This window comes from Eucyclogobius newberryi, unplaced genomic scaffold, assembly GCF_026437365.1.
Source record: "Eucyclogobius newberryi isolate DKJ021-1_F unplaced genomic scaffold, fEucNew1.0.hap1 SCAF_15, whole genome shotgun sequence".
NCBI lineage: Eukaryota > Metazoa > Chordata > Actinopteri > Gobiiformes > Gobiidae > Eucyclogobius > Eucyclogobius newberryi.
The window spans coordinates 24,318,163-24,334,751 of record NW_027315779.1 but is presented as its reverse complement, the minus strand read 5'-3'; the positions used below and the strand labels follow the sequence as shown (position 1 = coordinate 24,334,751).

The 16,589-nt window shown below is 37.5% G+C and overlaps 1 protein-coding gene across 2 annotated transcripts in view; it reads left to right on the top strand.

Moving 5' to 3' along the window:
- The window catches only part of opcml (opioid binding protein/cell adhesion molecule-like), a 484,925-nt gene that overhangs the window by 260,088 nt on the left and 208,248 nt on the right, over positions 1-16,589 (top strand). The gene's annotated exons all lie outside the window — the stretch shown is intronic.

Sequence of the window (16,589 nt, the reverse complement as noted above, 5' to 3'; positions counted from 1 at the left end):
ACTTCAACCTAAAGTCTTAATATATTTAATATTTTACTGATTAGAATGGATATAATTGCACAAACAGAACTTTCATTCATGGCAACTACACCATAAAGTTTTGCCGTATGAAAATCGACTCGAGTCTTTATTGTTAAAGAAAGAGCGGAGCGATACACAAACAGCAGCTGAAGAAAGACACTAAAGTCTGAGTTTATTATAAAATAGTGAGTGTTTTATCTTGGCATATGGATATTTACTGCTCAAACAAGTCGACCCAGAGGAAATGTTTTATTTTTTGTTCTTTTTTTGTTTTTGTTGTCACTTTTTTCTCTGTCAACCAATGCAGACGTCTCAGACACGCCAGTTTTTCAGTAATGTTTCTCATGCATTATGCGCAGCTTCTTTATTCCTTAATTACTGGTTTATTTGACTGAAGTTGTAACAAACAGTGGAGCTTATGGGTATATTGTTTGTTGAAATATATTTCCGTTTTGAGTTGTCAATTGTAAACTTGAAAAAAATACAAATAAATTGCTTTTCTGCTATAACATTTTCATATTTTTTAGCAAACCTCAAAAGATATTTATCTTAACCTGATTTTAGTCCAATGAGTAGTCCAACCTGTCAGAGGCACTTTAAAGTGTTGTTACTCAGGTCCAGTTCTCTCCAGTGCTCACAAACCCACGTTCTGGAATGCCCTCGTCACAATATCAATCCTGTTTTTTGACAACCACTTCTTCACCACTTACGCTGTGTGTTTTGGGTCATTGTCCCGGGCCAGGCTTTGAATACATATATATATATATATATATATATATATATATATATATATATATATATATATATATATATATATATATATATATATATATATATATATATATATATATATATATATATATATATATATACTTTACCATAACTGCTGGTGCGTGTTGTGTGACAGAATAAAGGTGTGTCTCCCCTAAAGTCAAAACTGAACTCTACCTTCACCATTTTGGCAGATCTCTCTATTATTAACTCTTCGGCTCTGCTTGAGTGCGTTTTTGATTGACCGGCGACTCGATTCCTCAGGAGGTGGCTGGGGAAAGACTGGCAGGCTCCAAAATAAGGATACATGTGAGAAGTGACAGGCGCTGACTTCAACTATTTTATTTATTTAGGTTTTTTTAAGACTACGGTTGTCAAAGAAGTTGTTTTCCCAGACGTGTTGACAGCTGTAGCACTCGTGTGGCTAAGCTCTTTCACACAGATCAGGCAGAGAGACGGTGGTTTTCTATAGTGTCCCCTAACACAGGAGTCGCACCTATGTAATTAGTAGAATCACAATTATAGTTGCTATTTATAATGGCGTAACAACAACATGCCACCTACACTATATCAGGCTTGAGAGATTTATGAAAGATTTATGAATTATATTTGTGATATTTTGGAAAAAGAATACCCTTAATGAATCTTAAGGACTTCTGGTAACTCTTTATAATAACTACACTTTGAATAGGCTTAATAAAGCATGAACAATGAACAATTGTTCACATTTTCAAGTTTATTTAGAACAATTCAGGCTTTTCCACCACAAATACTGTAATCTTAACCTCTTTATACTTACTAAGCCTGAATAATTCTTAAAGGTGCCATAACATGCTTTTTTCACATTTTGTAGTCTATCCTAAGTGTATAATTGATAATAATAAGTGTTGTGCAACACCCTTAACATAATAGTTAAGAAATATCACCCAGACCTTGGACCCCCTCACCAACCCGGAAATGCAGACGGCTTGGTTTGATATTCGCCCCCACCCTTGCGAAGAGCGATCTGGCTCCCCCGCCAAACCCGTGACGTAGTCTCAGAGCGCATGTGTGCCCCGCCCACCCGTGACGTAGCCCCACAGCTGTCTGCTCCGCGCTGCGCCGCTCCCGCCACGCCAGTGAGTGACAAATGATAGAACTTCAGATCAACACTACTTTGAGACTAAATAAATCTGGTGTTTATTCTACAGCGTGCGCAGAACAGATATATCTACATATATATATATATATATATATATATATATATATATATATATATATATATATATATATAAATAAAAGTCTTATGTCCATCGCGCTCCTATTTCCTGTTTTTTCGGAATCGGATAGAACTTCTCTCCGTTTATTTTCCCGGTTGCTGAATCAACTGCCACATAAACCTTCACCATTATGATAATAGTAAAGAGTGCGATATCATTAATGACGTTTTGGGCCTCTTTGAACCGTGTTTCGTCGTAAATCGAAGCAGAAAAACTCCGGAATGGGCTTGTAGGGAGACAGCAGCGCGGAGCCGGGGGGAAGGGGGCGGGAGGCGTCAGGCGGGAGGGGAGGGGGGGAGGGGGGTGGAGAGGGGGGATGATGACGCGTGCTTGTCCTTATGACGCGGTCTTGCACCCACCGCCCGTCAGTTTGGAGATTCGAGGAAAGGAGATAGTCTGTAATATAGCTAAACACTGCGGGAATCAATAACAAAAACACTCTGGGTACATATATGAAGCACAATTAGCAATGTAAGAAGGTTAAAAGCTCTGAAAAGTCGATTTTGCATGTTATGGGACCTTTAATAAACTATCTGCTCATTGTGAATTAAGTCTTTGTATGTTCTTTGTTAAGGCAAATTAAGGTGTAATTTTTTTAAAGTGGTATCAGACTTTTAAAAGGACTAGTAAACCCTTTCATTCAGGGGCAGAAGTGGTTCAGTGCTCGACCACAAGCCCAAAGGACTGTTGATTGATTCCCGCTCTAAAAAAGCATATACTCTAGTGGTGTTCATGGGCAAGACATTGTCTTAAGATTTCCTAAATGTTTGGCATTTAGCTTATTGGCTCTTGGCTTTAAATTTCAGGCAGAGTTTTCTTTTCGTCACATTTATAGACACTTACACCAGTGTGGCAGACCCTGAGGGCGAGGCGGGTTAAGTGTCCTACCCAAAGACACGACAGCAGTGTTCACCTGAGGCAGCTGCGACCTGTGAACCAGGGGCCGCTCTACCAGGATGATAATATCCAGAGCGGGATTTGAACCGCTGACCTCTGGATTATCCATCCATCAATTTTCTACCGCTTGTTCCCTTTCAGGGTCGCGGGTGACTGGAGCCTATCCTAGTGACTTCGGGCGTTAGGCCTCTGGATTATATATCTTTAAAAATGCCCTGTATCACCTGAGCTAATTGGCTCCTCTGGATTGTAAAATAACGGTTTTGATCATGGAAAATCAGTTGATAAACAAACAAATGCCTAATATTTAGGGAGTCTTTATGTCGTTTACCTCACAGCAGCTTTGTCATGACACAATTAACAATTTGACGTGTCTTTTGAGTGTCCACAAGTGCTTTTTCTACCATAACTGTGTTTCATCATGTGATATCCTATTATTATGGCTTCCATCTGAGACAAGGACTATGATTAGGTTCCCGCACACAGCCATGTCTGTACCACTGTTCTAATGAGCCCAGTATTCTTACCACATGTGCTCAGACATTTTGCCATGCATGAAATACAGTCAATGTAACATGCATTGTAAAGCATTATTATATTTGTAATACCAGGAAGATCTTGTGTTCTTTTCTGAAAGTCACCCATATGACCTTTATGTTTTTCAAAGGCCAAATTCAAAATAGTTTGAATAATATTTTAAAAGAGTCAATTATTTCAAACAGTTTGCAAATGTTATTCCCTCAAAGGGCAAATCTTCTTGTACAAATAATACATTTTGTAGACTGCTTTATATGGGCTTAAAATTGCATGAAGACTGCTGTGCTTGTGCTGGCCCAAACCAAACTCCTATGGCAGGCGCTGTTCATTTAAGCGCAATGATTGTGATGATGATAATCATACTTTCCAAGCCATATATATATACAAATGTGCACATAACTGGTTACTGTTTCTGCACATAAGCAACATCAATCGAGACTGCGGAGAGAAACACCATGGGGGGTAAAAAAACTGCCTCTTGTGATGCGTTTCTGTGTCAATATTCATAAAATCCTCCTCATTGTCACCTACACAATGCTTTGCGCAGTGTTACATGTATGTTCAGAAAAAGTTCAAGCTTTATTCCCATATGTTTCCACAAGTGAATTGAAACGATATAGAAATTAAAGTGATTCTGACGTCTCTTGCCAGATGCTCAACAGCCTGTGGTGAACTCAGCAGCCGGCCCTAATCCGAACCCTAACTGAGCCCAGAGGAGGAGCGGGTCCCAGAATCCCATCGCAGCTCTGAATAGACTGTGCAGCAAAGCAAAAAGCCCGCCTTAGATTCCTCATTATTCCCTTTAAGATGCTTTAAGTACATCCTTTTATGGAGCTGTCATTGTGCGCAGAGGAGGAAGACATTTGGGGTATGGTTTGTGTTCGTGCTTTAGAAATGGATGGTTTCAGATTGAGGGCATGGAACGATCTTACTGTGTTGCAGTCTTTTGGAAGGACATTTTGAGAAAAATCCCAAACAAATAATAATACCTTTTGTGGATTTTCTCCACATCCATCCATCCAGAAGCAGAAGAAGAAGAAAGAGAGAAGTAATTGGATATATCATGTCACCTTTTATATTTAATTATGGTATGCATATAGATGGATGGATGGATGGATGGATGGATGGATAGATAGATAGATAGATACTTTATTAATCCATGAACAAGGGAATATTCAGGAGTCCTTGTAGCTCATGCATACAATTAATTGCACAACATAATAATAATAAAGTCAATACATACATTAAAAGCCAAATTAATACTTTAAATTAATACAAAATACAATTACATATTAAATTAGATATTAAATTAAACTTTAACAAAATTAAAAATCAGGTGAGCCTGTTTGTTTTAGGTAAGATTAGATGTTTTAGGCCTTAAAATCTGGATTGGTTGCGTTGGAGCATTGAAAATGGTCAGATCATATTTTAATCATGGTCCTAATCATGGGTTCTTTCTTTCTTTTTTACTTTCATTTTGTTTTCAGTGAACGACTTTGTTAAGGCATCAGTAGCTCGGGTTGGCGGTTCTATCATAGCCTGTCATTGGGCATCTTGAATGTGCAGGATGTGTGAGTGGCACAGGATTGGTTTCCTCCAGGGCAGCTGTGGCTACATTTGTGGTCTAGGTTCATGCGATGTAAAGGCCGCAAAGTTCTGCACACGCCCATTTGCATTCTTTTTTGCATCATGGTTAATATATTTCTGTTTTTATCAGTGAGTAAAAAAATTGATCCCATACAGTAGGTTTATATAGAATTTTAAAGTGGTAGAATTTGTGACTAGAAAGTTCTCAAAGTTCTCTTTTTCCTCAAGATACATATTTTGAGGGAAAAGTACGATTTCTCTTTAAAACACGGATAACTTATTTCAAAAACAACTTGTGTTTTGTAACTGTCCTTCATGTAACTACTGAACAGCTTTGTATGAATAGAAGTTCAAACATTATGAGAAAGACTGGGCCAAATAAAAGAATAAGAATTGTTTTTGTGGGTTTTTGCACGCTGAGGAAGACCATGTTGTAATAAGGCTTTTAATTTGCCTTATGCCTTGGATTTTTTTCATTTGGGAATATTAAACCCATATTTTTCTACTCTTTTTATTTACTCAGCCAGTAAATACCAACCAGGATATCCGCAGAACTGATCTCATGTAACCGATTCCAGATCCAGCCCATATGTTCTGCCTTGGCACCGATAACCATTACAGTAAGTAGCGTATCGGTGCATCCCTAAAGACTACCTCTAGGTGCAAAATTGTCGACGTGTCAATCCAGCTGTGTGCTTTGATACCTTTGTGAGCGTAGGACAACACGATGATAGATTTCCAAAGGGACGAACGAGCTGAGCGTCAGGTGCACTCTTTTCCCCTCTCTGTTATTGCACAATGATGAGCTGTTACTTTCACGGAGCAGGAGGGAATTTGACTGTGGGCTGAATCTAGGCCATGTTGTGTTAAAATCTGCTTTACTTCGTTGCCTCTGGTTTACCTTTAGGGATCATGAACAGAATGCTCGTTCCACTCTAACGGTAATTAAACGTGTACCGCATAACTTTCCTGGTGGATTTACTTTGCAGCACAGAAGGACAATAGAAATCGTCTCTTTTCAAATTAAAACAGGCTGGAGACTAGGGACGTCACGAATAATTGGTTAATCGATAATCGTGATCATTCAGGTCACAATATAATCTTAAGAACCATTAAAATGATAATCGGGACCATTTTCTAGGGAAAATTAAGTCTTTATAGTTCAATCTCTCGTCCCAAAAAATTAACCTAAATGTAAGTAACTTTTATCTGGCTGTTGTCAAATTTTACTTTATTTTGGCCGGTCACAAACTTGAGGACCAGCAACATGTCCGAATGAAAGGCATTTAAAGATTTCACTTTTGTTCGGTCACAGTCTCAATAATTGCGAATGATGGTTAAATCGTGATGTTTGTTCTCACAATAATCGTAACAGTAACATATGATATCGTGACATCCCTCCTGGAGACTAAACATTCTTTATGGTTTAGTTTTAATAGATCCTTCACACGTAGTTGTGAACAAAAGGCCTGCGTTCCATTAGCCTGTACCGTTCCACAAGTTAGCACTAATGTATTTTCCATGGGAGAATTAGCATTAGCATCCAAACATTGCAGTAACAGTAACATCAGAGCCTCATTAGAAAATATTACCACGTGTAGCAATATTTTGTGTGCACTTTTAGCGTTAGCGACTAGCGCCAAAACTAGCCTCTATGCGAACAGCCTCGTAATAAACATTTTGTAAATATCCTGGACAATAATGCACCAAAAACATTGCCAAGTCAGTTTAACAAGAACATTTATGTTTTATGTCACCCAGTGCCACACATTCTACAGTAATAAGTGAACTGAGAGGTTGAAGTTTGATACTGATTACTCATTGGCAAATATAATGAACAACCAATTGCCTGCGCTGTGTACAATCAACACAGAAAAACAGTTTTTATTTACTGCCTCATTAAAATGAATGGAATAGAATGTTTACACACATAGCAGACTCCTAGAAGACTATTGCCAGATCATATTGGGCAAAGTGGTTGCCATGGAATCTAATAGTATTGGTAATGAATTTGTTTCCACCCGGCCTGCGCAGAAGGACTATGAAAATAAAACGCATTGCAGACATTTTTATTCTTTTGTTTTGCAATATATCAAGTCCATTTAACACATGCCAAATTATATCGACCAAAAATCAACTTTTAATTGTTCATTTGTCCAATTTAGTCAACAAACTATCATTTACACTGTGAGAGCCGAGAACTCGCCCTCCATTGTCCACATATTCAAAACTTGATTTCACTCCTGGTTCTGTAACGCACCCATTTACAAAGTCATTCTGTATTTGAATAAAATTGGCCTGGGGAAGCCCATGTGCCGGTTTTGACTGCGCTCCTCTGTATGTGCCAGCTCCGGAGCACGCTTTGCCAAATTGAGAATGAGCTCTTTGTGCAGATCTGGATGTGTCACAGACAGAGATGACACGAGGACAAAAACACATTAGCAATACAACACTCTCCATTGTGCCTATCGTTTCACGGGACAACAGCAGAGCAGTTCAGTCGTGTTGATGGCCCTGAAGCACCGATGTGCTGGGATCAAATGTGCCAGGAAAAGTTCTTACAAGCCCAGTTCTTATCAAAATGGAAATGCGTTGGATTTAAATTAATGTAAAATAGAATGCTAATGGTCTTGTGTGTCTTGTTCATTTATTCAATTAGAATATATAACATTTTGGCTGTTAAAGGTGTACATTTCTTATATTGCCATAGAGAAAATGAATTAATGGGTTCCATAGTATGGCATTAAAATGATGGTTTGATCACCTGCTCGTCTCCATGGAGATAGAGGGGTTCTGGAAAATAAATAAAACACTGGAAAAAATTACAACCTCATTAAGGTGCTTGAAATATGTATTATTTATCTTGTTGAGTATAATTTAACTGTTTGAAAGTATGAAACTGTTTTCAATAAAGTAAGATTTAAGTATATTCATTGACTTAAAATTATACAAAGATAATTGGCAACATTCATTTTTCACTGGTAACAAGCTACATCTGCCTTTACTGTCCTTGAATGAGAATGAGACAGAATGAAACATTTTCCTGAGGAGCAGATTTTTTGGAGGGCTAAGGCTTCTGGGCTAGATGCTGTAGATACACAACACTCCACCGCTTTTGACACAAAATATCCCCAACACTAGATCTGTAATAATCTGTCAATAATGAGAATGAGAACTATTACTGACCTCTACGATTTAAAAAACTGTTTTTTCAAAGAAATTAATAAATCTAAATTAGAAATTGCAGGCCAGATTAAAATGTCTTGAGGGCCGAATATGGCCCTCAAAATGTACAAAATGTTTATTACGAGGCTGTTCGCATAGAGGCTAGTTTTGGCGCTAGTCGCTAACGCTAACGCTAAAAGTGCACACAACATATTGCAAGCCTTATGTTTGGTCAATTTATACACACACACAAAAGGTTAATTTTCTGATATGGGGATGTTATTTCTTTGCCTTTATGTTGCACCTTGCAATGTTCCACCTGTCTGAAATAATTAAATTCAATTTATTTTTGTAAGGCCCAAAATTACAACAACAGTCGCCTCTGAGGGCCGAATGAACAATGTCTGTGGTAAATAAAATCTATCTCTGTTTAAAAATGCGACCAAGCCAAGTTACAAGTCAGGGGCCTCATTCATAGAGTTCACACGCTTCTCTCTGCATCAAAGGTGGTATTTATAGGCAAGTTTATTTGTAGAGCACTTTTCATACACAAGGCAGTTCAAAGTGCTTCACACCGCAGGAAAAAATGCATTAAAATCACAAAGAAATTACAGAAACAGAAATACAATAAAATGAACTAATTAAAGACAAGTCATAAAAGAGGTGAGAGGCTCAGTGAAGGGACAGAATTCATGTTAGGTTAACCTCAAAATTAGTCTTTAATTTATTTCTCTAGAAAAGCTAAATAATTCAATCACAATGAGAATGTAGTCACAAGCGTGTGTGAGGCATCGCCTACATACATTAGTGATGTATCATACACACTGTTGACACATTGAAACTGCGTGCATGTACATCGTGATTTGAGAAATATCCAGCCCCCCTCAGTGATGTGTGTATATGCACTATAACACATCAGTCCTTTCAATAAAGCACTTATTTTAAATGTCTAAATTACAGGACAAGGCAGTGTGTCAAACATGTCAGAGAAGCAGAGTGGATTTTTCCTTAAAGTTTAAGAGTATTTGTCTCTGCTGCAGCTTGTCTCTCTGAGCCCCTCCCTCTTCCTCTCCGTGTGTCATTATCAGCTCATGTTTAGGTTCATTCATATCTCACTTTGCTTTGTCCTTTTCTGGTGAATTGGTAAAGGGGTGTGGCAGGTAGGAGCATGTGTGTAGAATTCTGCTGCTCAAAGCAACTTTCAAGAGGAAAATACAACAAGTAATGCATACTTGAAATTTGGGTTTTGTTCGTTGACTTTGACGTACTCTTTTATAAATGAGGCCCCTGATCCGTGGAGAGGTAAGCTCACGCACAGTCAGCATGTATGTTTATCTGAAATATTTTTATCCGACAAAAACATTATGTATTGTGTGCAGTAGTTTTCTCAATTTGCAAAACAAATAGTTTCATGAGATCAAATAATTTAGACTCACATTTCTAATTACAGCTGTAAATAAATACAAGACAAAAATGTAACTCCTCCATTCAGACTATCTTCTTGAAAATACGACTCCATAAAACATCCGCATTTGCTTTTCTCAATCGCCCATTTCACCCTTTCCTATTCGGAAGATCATATTTTTTACGTCCACGTCTTCCTCCTCTCTCGTATCTCTTCGGTCCAGTTTCCAGCTTCTATTGAGATTTTTGCGACGCTTAGCAAATACGTTAGCGGTGATGAATAGTTTATTGCTGTATCCCGCTGAAGCCTCAGAAATGCTAATCTGGACTGTCCCGGCCCCGTCTGGCATCGGGGCTCGGCTTTGCATCACGCTAAAAAGGTCAGCCCTCAGTCATCAAGGCGCGGGATGTTTCACAACCTGCTTTAATGTCATTTGGACAGAGATGGAGGTTTACTCACTGCTTTGCCCTTTAAGGCTCTGACACATCAAAGAGGCAGGAGTGAGAGGAGGAGACAGACAGCGCTATAGACTCAGGTTCACTATATATCACTGCTACACATGGACCGGACATGGAGAAGTGCAGTACAGCAGTGCAGTAGCAACGTGGTGAGATGTGGGCCGATATTGCAACAATTGGCTCTGATGACTATAGTACATTATGTTATTTGAATTTGAAATAGGCTGTAAGTAATTTGCTAATTTGAGCAAGTGTTTATTTTTTAGTGACAAGGGTCATTACACTGCTATTAAGTGAGTCAGGGCTATTCAACTTAATCACCCCAAGGGCCAGATGTTTCGGAGGGAAAAGGCCTCTGGGTCGGAGGTTCACAACACACCACTGTAACATCATTTTGGGTCACACAAAATATCCTCAACACTGTTTCAATAAATGTAGTTAATACATTGATATAACTACTGATAGATTAGATTTTTGTGAGAAATAACTAACAAAAAATGCGTTACCAACATAACTTTGCCCATCCAAGACTGAACTAGGACCAGGACTGAACTGGAATCAAGGACCAAAACTGGTCTAAACTAGTGCTAAACCTGAATTAAGCAGTAAACAATATATACATTTTTTTTTTATATTTGGAAGATGTGTTGTCGGCCAGATTAAATCCCTTGGAGGGCCTTTTGTTGAATAGCCTATGTATGTTAGTAGGTTTGTTCATTTTTAGTTTTATGAAATGCCAAAGTCTTGACTGTAATACATGTTTGAAAAGCTCTAGATGTCTATTTTACATCAGATAAATAAAATATTAGAAACAAATGTTGGGATTTTTCCTCAAACACATTGGTACCAAGACAGACATTTTGAAGAACCATATGAATTATTACTACATGTTCAACAGTAAGTTATACAAGTGCATTGATTTGAAAATACAAAGGATCAAACTTGACCGTCCCACTTTTCACATAGTCACCCTCTCCAAGTACAAAATCTGAACGCTAAAAGTAATTAACCTGTGCTCGCCGGTGATGTAGTGGTTTGAGGTTTTTGGTAGAAGTGCTCGACCATGACCGTTATTACATCACATCATTTCAATTAAGGTTCGCCAAGTCTATGTTGTGAAGTTGTAAAGACCAAGTTTGAACTTTTTGGAGTTCAGTAGTCCTGCTTTTTAAATATGCTTTTTTTTATCCTTCACTCTCAACCTTCAGCTAGAAATATATATAGAATAGCTATATGTTAGAAAATATGTTTATCAGAAAACTGAATACCTGAATTACGACATATTTTGTAGCATATTCTGTTACGTGGTCCAATCAGAGTACTGTTTGCATCGTGTTGTATTAGATTATAGAGTGAAAATGTATTAAATTACTGATTAGAGATGGAAAAAAACCTAGCGCATTCGCCACAAGAGCAGAGTTTTCACCCTAACTAACTCTAACTGTATTCTTGAATACCACCAAATGAAAGATAAGTACCAGAATACAGTATTCTGGCTACTTGTGTTACACTGTGCTTGTCCTTCCACAAACAGCCTCAGCACTATTCAGACTGATCACATTTCTCATCATCACATATTTTTTTCACTGTACATAATGTTTCCACTGCTCTTTCTGTGACGTGTGCTGTCCGTGGTGCTGAAATGAGTGGGACGTGCTATCGCAATGAAAAGGTCACTGCAGCCTCTACATCGGATGCTTCGAGCTATTTTTACTATATACATTAATATTTAACATGTATTTGTATTTGTATTATTAGTGTTATTTTTTTTCCAGAAGTTTTTATTTGATTTAATGGGTCTATAATATATTCAAATACAATGTTGTGTCCTCATCAAAACGTGCATATTCTTGCTGTCACTGTGTAAATCTGGCAACTTTGCTGTATTTTATATTTATAAACTAGCTTTTTGTGCAAGAATGTATGTAAATAGCGTGCTTTTAATTATGTTCTCCCGTTATGTACTGTACATACAGAGTAAATTATCATGTATTTCTCAAAAACAACAAATCCTTTGTCCAAATAGATGAATGTACTAAACAATGCTAATATGCTTTTGTTATTGTTATGTTACACAGATTACTTCTCCATTATTACAGTTCCATGAATATTATTGTGGATTATTACATAATGTAATGACAATTTTTATAACATTTAGGATTTTTATTACTTAATTGTATATATTTACTTCTAATATTTCCAGGGAGACAAGCAAATGACCTGCACCAGAAAAGGTACATATTGCAACATTAAACATTACTCAGCCATCATCATCATCTTTGGAATAAATATTATACTCAATTGAATAATACGCAACATACAATTAAAATATTTGGAGACACTTGCATAAAAAAGTATTTTGCCTATATTTTCTGTAATTAACTCAGCTAAGTAGCTCACATCCTATATGTTTTAATGACCTATTTCCACCGCAATCTGGAGATGGAATGCCTTGGAGAGGGTCTGAAAGCCCCCTTCATCTGACAGGCCATCCTCTGCCTATCCGCTTTAGCTCACTGTAGCTAACTATAGCCTGTGTGTGTGCGTGCGTGCGTGCGTGCGTGTGTGGAAGGAACACTACCTCCAATCGCATGATCTGGTTTGTTGTGGATATTGTGACATTTTCTTTCTGTAGTTTGCGCTGTCCATGGTGCTGAAGTGAGCCGTGGTATAGCAATTAATAGGTATATGGTGTCACTTCAAGAAACTTATGAAATTAAGTTTTTCTTTAACTACCTAAAATATTAACAGACTTATTTGTATGTATGTGTAGTTTTATCTTGATCTTCATATTATGCCATTACTGTTTTATGGTAAACTTTTTGTTTTAAGTGTTGTTTTTTCATTCATCTTGCTGTCTCTCATGCTCAATTGGCTCAACTTAGCTCAAGTAGATGAAATGGAAATAGTTTGAACAGCTAATGCTAAGGTCTTAAGTTTTTCAGACTTACCCAATTGCTTTCTCTACATTTTGTAATAACTTTGTTGCTTTTAATCAAGAATAACTTGTATATACTCAGAGGCCATAGAGTGCACACTCATTCAAAAGGATTTATTCAACATACAAGGATTTTATTTATATGTATGACATTGGGCCAATATATATAATTATATATATATATATATATATATATATATATATAATAATATATATATATATATATATATAATAATATATATATATATTGTTGAGTACAAGGCAAGGCAAGTTTATTCGTAGAGCACATTTCATACACAAGGCAATTCAAAGTGCTTCAGACAACACAAGTGCTTCACACATCCATAATACATCCGTCATTCTTTTATAAAAAAACACAAAAACATTATTTTTCATAATATTGTATGCCAATAGGGCACATGGCAAGTAATAAATGCATGTGCGTTTGCATCTAGATACAATCTGGGTTTCTAAACATTATAAGTTAGCTTTATTGTGCAAACGGGTGCATTGCAACCACAAACAAAAGTCTTTGCGTCCTCATTCCATGTGTGTTAAATAATGACACTTAATGGAAGAGTATCATCTTTGCAGCCCTTTGTAACTTGGATGCACCCTCAGTCAGTTTGGTCTAGACCCGGTTTGGATGGGAGACTGCTGGAGCAAGTGTCACATTGGGTCCTCATTGTGGCAAGACACTTCACCCACATTGCCTAGTAAAGCGCTTGAAGGTGGAACAGCGCTAAATAAATACTCTGTAATAATAATAATTTTACAATCATTTATATGCAATTACATCAAATATACATTAACTTCAGGACATTTATTGTATGCATTATTTGGACTGGCACAGCAAGCCAGACCTGTAGTCACATCTGGTAAAATGCTAAACAATTTGTCATTTCCATTTTGACAGCACACTCTCATTGTTCTTTCAACTGTGGCGTTTCTACTGCTTTTGTTGGCATTTGAATTGCCACACAATTTACAGACGAATACCTTCTTGTCTGTAACTACATATATTATCGCCCATTCTGTTTTCTTCTATTTGTCCCTATAGTGGGATTCAAATGAAAAGGCATTCAGATGATGCTTTACATTGTACAGAGCCTAAAGATAAAAGAAGATGTAGAGCACCTTAAAAATGTTAAAATGGTCTGAAAACTAAAGAAAAAACTGATTTATCAACACGTTTACTGGACCCTGTGATCAATGCAAGTGTTCGTGGTCCACTTTAGATGACTTTGCTGTGAGAAGAAACATGACAATTTCATGTTTATTCATGATTGTACCAGACAACACTGAAATCCGTCATTTGCTTTCTTTCACAAGTCTTATGAAATCAAACTTTCTGAACAAAAATATTGCAATATTGTCACATAAGTAGTGTTTAGAGTTCGGATTGGACTTAACTCGTATGACTCGTTGCTGCATGTTATTGTCGTTCTGATATGTTTTTAGTTCTCATCATTTTGAGACTAATTGAGAATACTCTTAATCTAATACTATAAATGATCTGATTCAACCTGTTTGAAATACCTACTCATCGTTTTCACATTCTAGACTCGGAAAACAAAAAATATCTCCATGCTGTCAAGTCCATTTTTGTCTTGCTGCCATTGTTCAATAACACTTGTTTGTTCTGTAACACACATTACCACAGCAACACTCAGCTGGAAGGTCCGCTCTGCTCCCTCTCGTCCTTGATCAAGGGACTGTGTCATGGCTTAGTGCTGGAAAAGTATCTCTCTGCATGCTACAGGGGTAACTTGTACTCGCAGATATACATACATGCTTTAAGGGCCCAGATATGAGTGTAGCAAATGAGCAGGACAGCTTGACATACCAAGTGATGGCGAATGTTGTTGCGTAGTGTGTAAAAATTGAGGGGTTGTTGGGTTTATGGCTGGAGTTAGGAGCTGTCTGTCTTCCAGTGGCGCTGCTCCGGAGATGAGCTGACAACTATATGTCCAAATGGTGTGGGAGTCTTATAAAGCAGAATGAAACATATGGTTAGCTGTTCACGCTTGAGGTTCTGGCTTCATTACGGAGTGAGTGCTGGAGCCACTTTTATTTCAGACCAATTAAACAATGAAAAGCTTCAAAGACGGGTTTGAAATTGACATTAATTGCTTTCAAATTCATCAGGGAGAGAATGATTATTTTGATCTCACAGCTTGGACCATTGAGGATGCTTGGAGTATTACAAAAAACATATTTTTGATCTCCAGACTATTAAAGATAAAGTTCTAAAGAAAATTATCTCTCTGGTATTTATCCCAGAAAAAGAAATGAAACGCTTATTTAAGGCCACATTCACTATGCAATTTTAACCGTACTTGGTTCAACAGAGCACATAAGTTGCAACATTGTAACTTTCTCTGAGCTGGTTTTGTTCACGTTCACAATATCAGGATTGCAAAAAGTCAGGTCCTCTGACTGTATTTTATTATCTTATATAATATAATGTATATATTATATATTTTATCTTCCTTTTTATTTGTTTTTTTGATTTATTTATTTATTCATTCATTCACTTTCAACCACTTGTTCCCATTCGGGATCGCAGGAGACTTTTTAAATCTTTTTTACCCATGCTAGTTCTCTGTGCAACACTTTGGATACTTTGTGTTGGTAAAATGTGCCATACAAATATAGGACAATAGACTTATCAGTTGAACCAAATATCCAGAAAGAGAATTCCAGTTGATGCACTGCATATACTATAGGGCAAAGGAATGACAGGGAAACGTGAGGGAGAGACCTGGAGCCTCTGCCTGGGCCTCTTCACATATTCAGCAGTGTTTGGATTTGTTCTTTGACTTTATGGATTCACCCCACAACCTGCCCCACATGTGCAGGCTCAGTGTGAGCTGCAGCCAAGGTGCAGGAGCAGGTGCTCGCTCGTAATCCCCAGGGTAAAGAAAATGTGACAACAATCTCAGCTGTTTCACAAACACAGGCTCTGAAAGGTATGACTTCATCACATTCACCCGTACACACAAGTTTGTCTTGAGCCTGTCCTGAGTCCATGCGTCTTAGCATGGGTCACTTCCTGGTTTTGTTCCGCACTCAGTTTGTATGTAATAACAAATCAAGCGAACTGTTTTGAATTTTATTCAATCAGACTGAGACCAACCTATCCAACCAGACTAGAGTTTATGTCCCAAACTAACAATACTATCCAGGCAAACGAATCTTAATTTGAATCAAAAGTGTGAATGCCCCTAAAACATACTTTTTATGGTCCAACAAGGAACACTATTCGTGCAGCCTTTGATGGAGAACAGTGTGGGGCAATAGATACACCCCCTGGTTCTGATTCATTGTCTTTCAAGCAAAGCAATCTATTACAAGCCCTAATACAATGTTTCTTCAAGTATGTTATGGCTGTAAATAGTGTTATGATGGCTTCTTTTAAGAGGTCGTCTTAGTTACACAGCTACACATTGTCTCATACGATTAATGGATGTCACACTAAAAGATGTGGAGAATTTCAAATCATAAGACACACTGCGGTGATTAACACGATCAACTGTGACCACAACCAG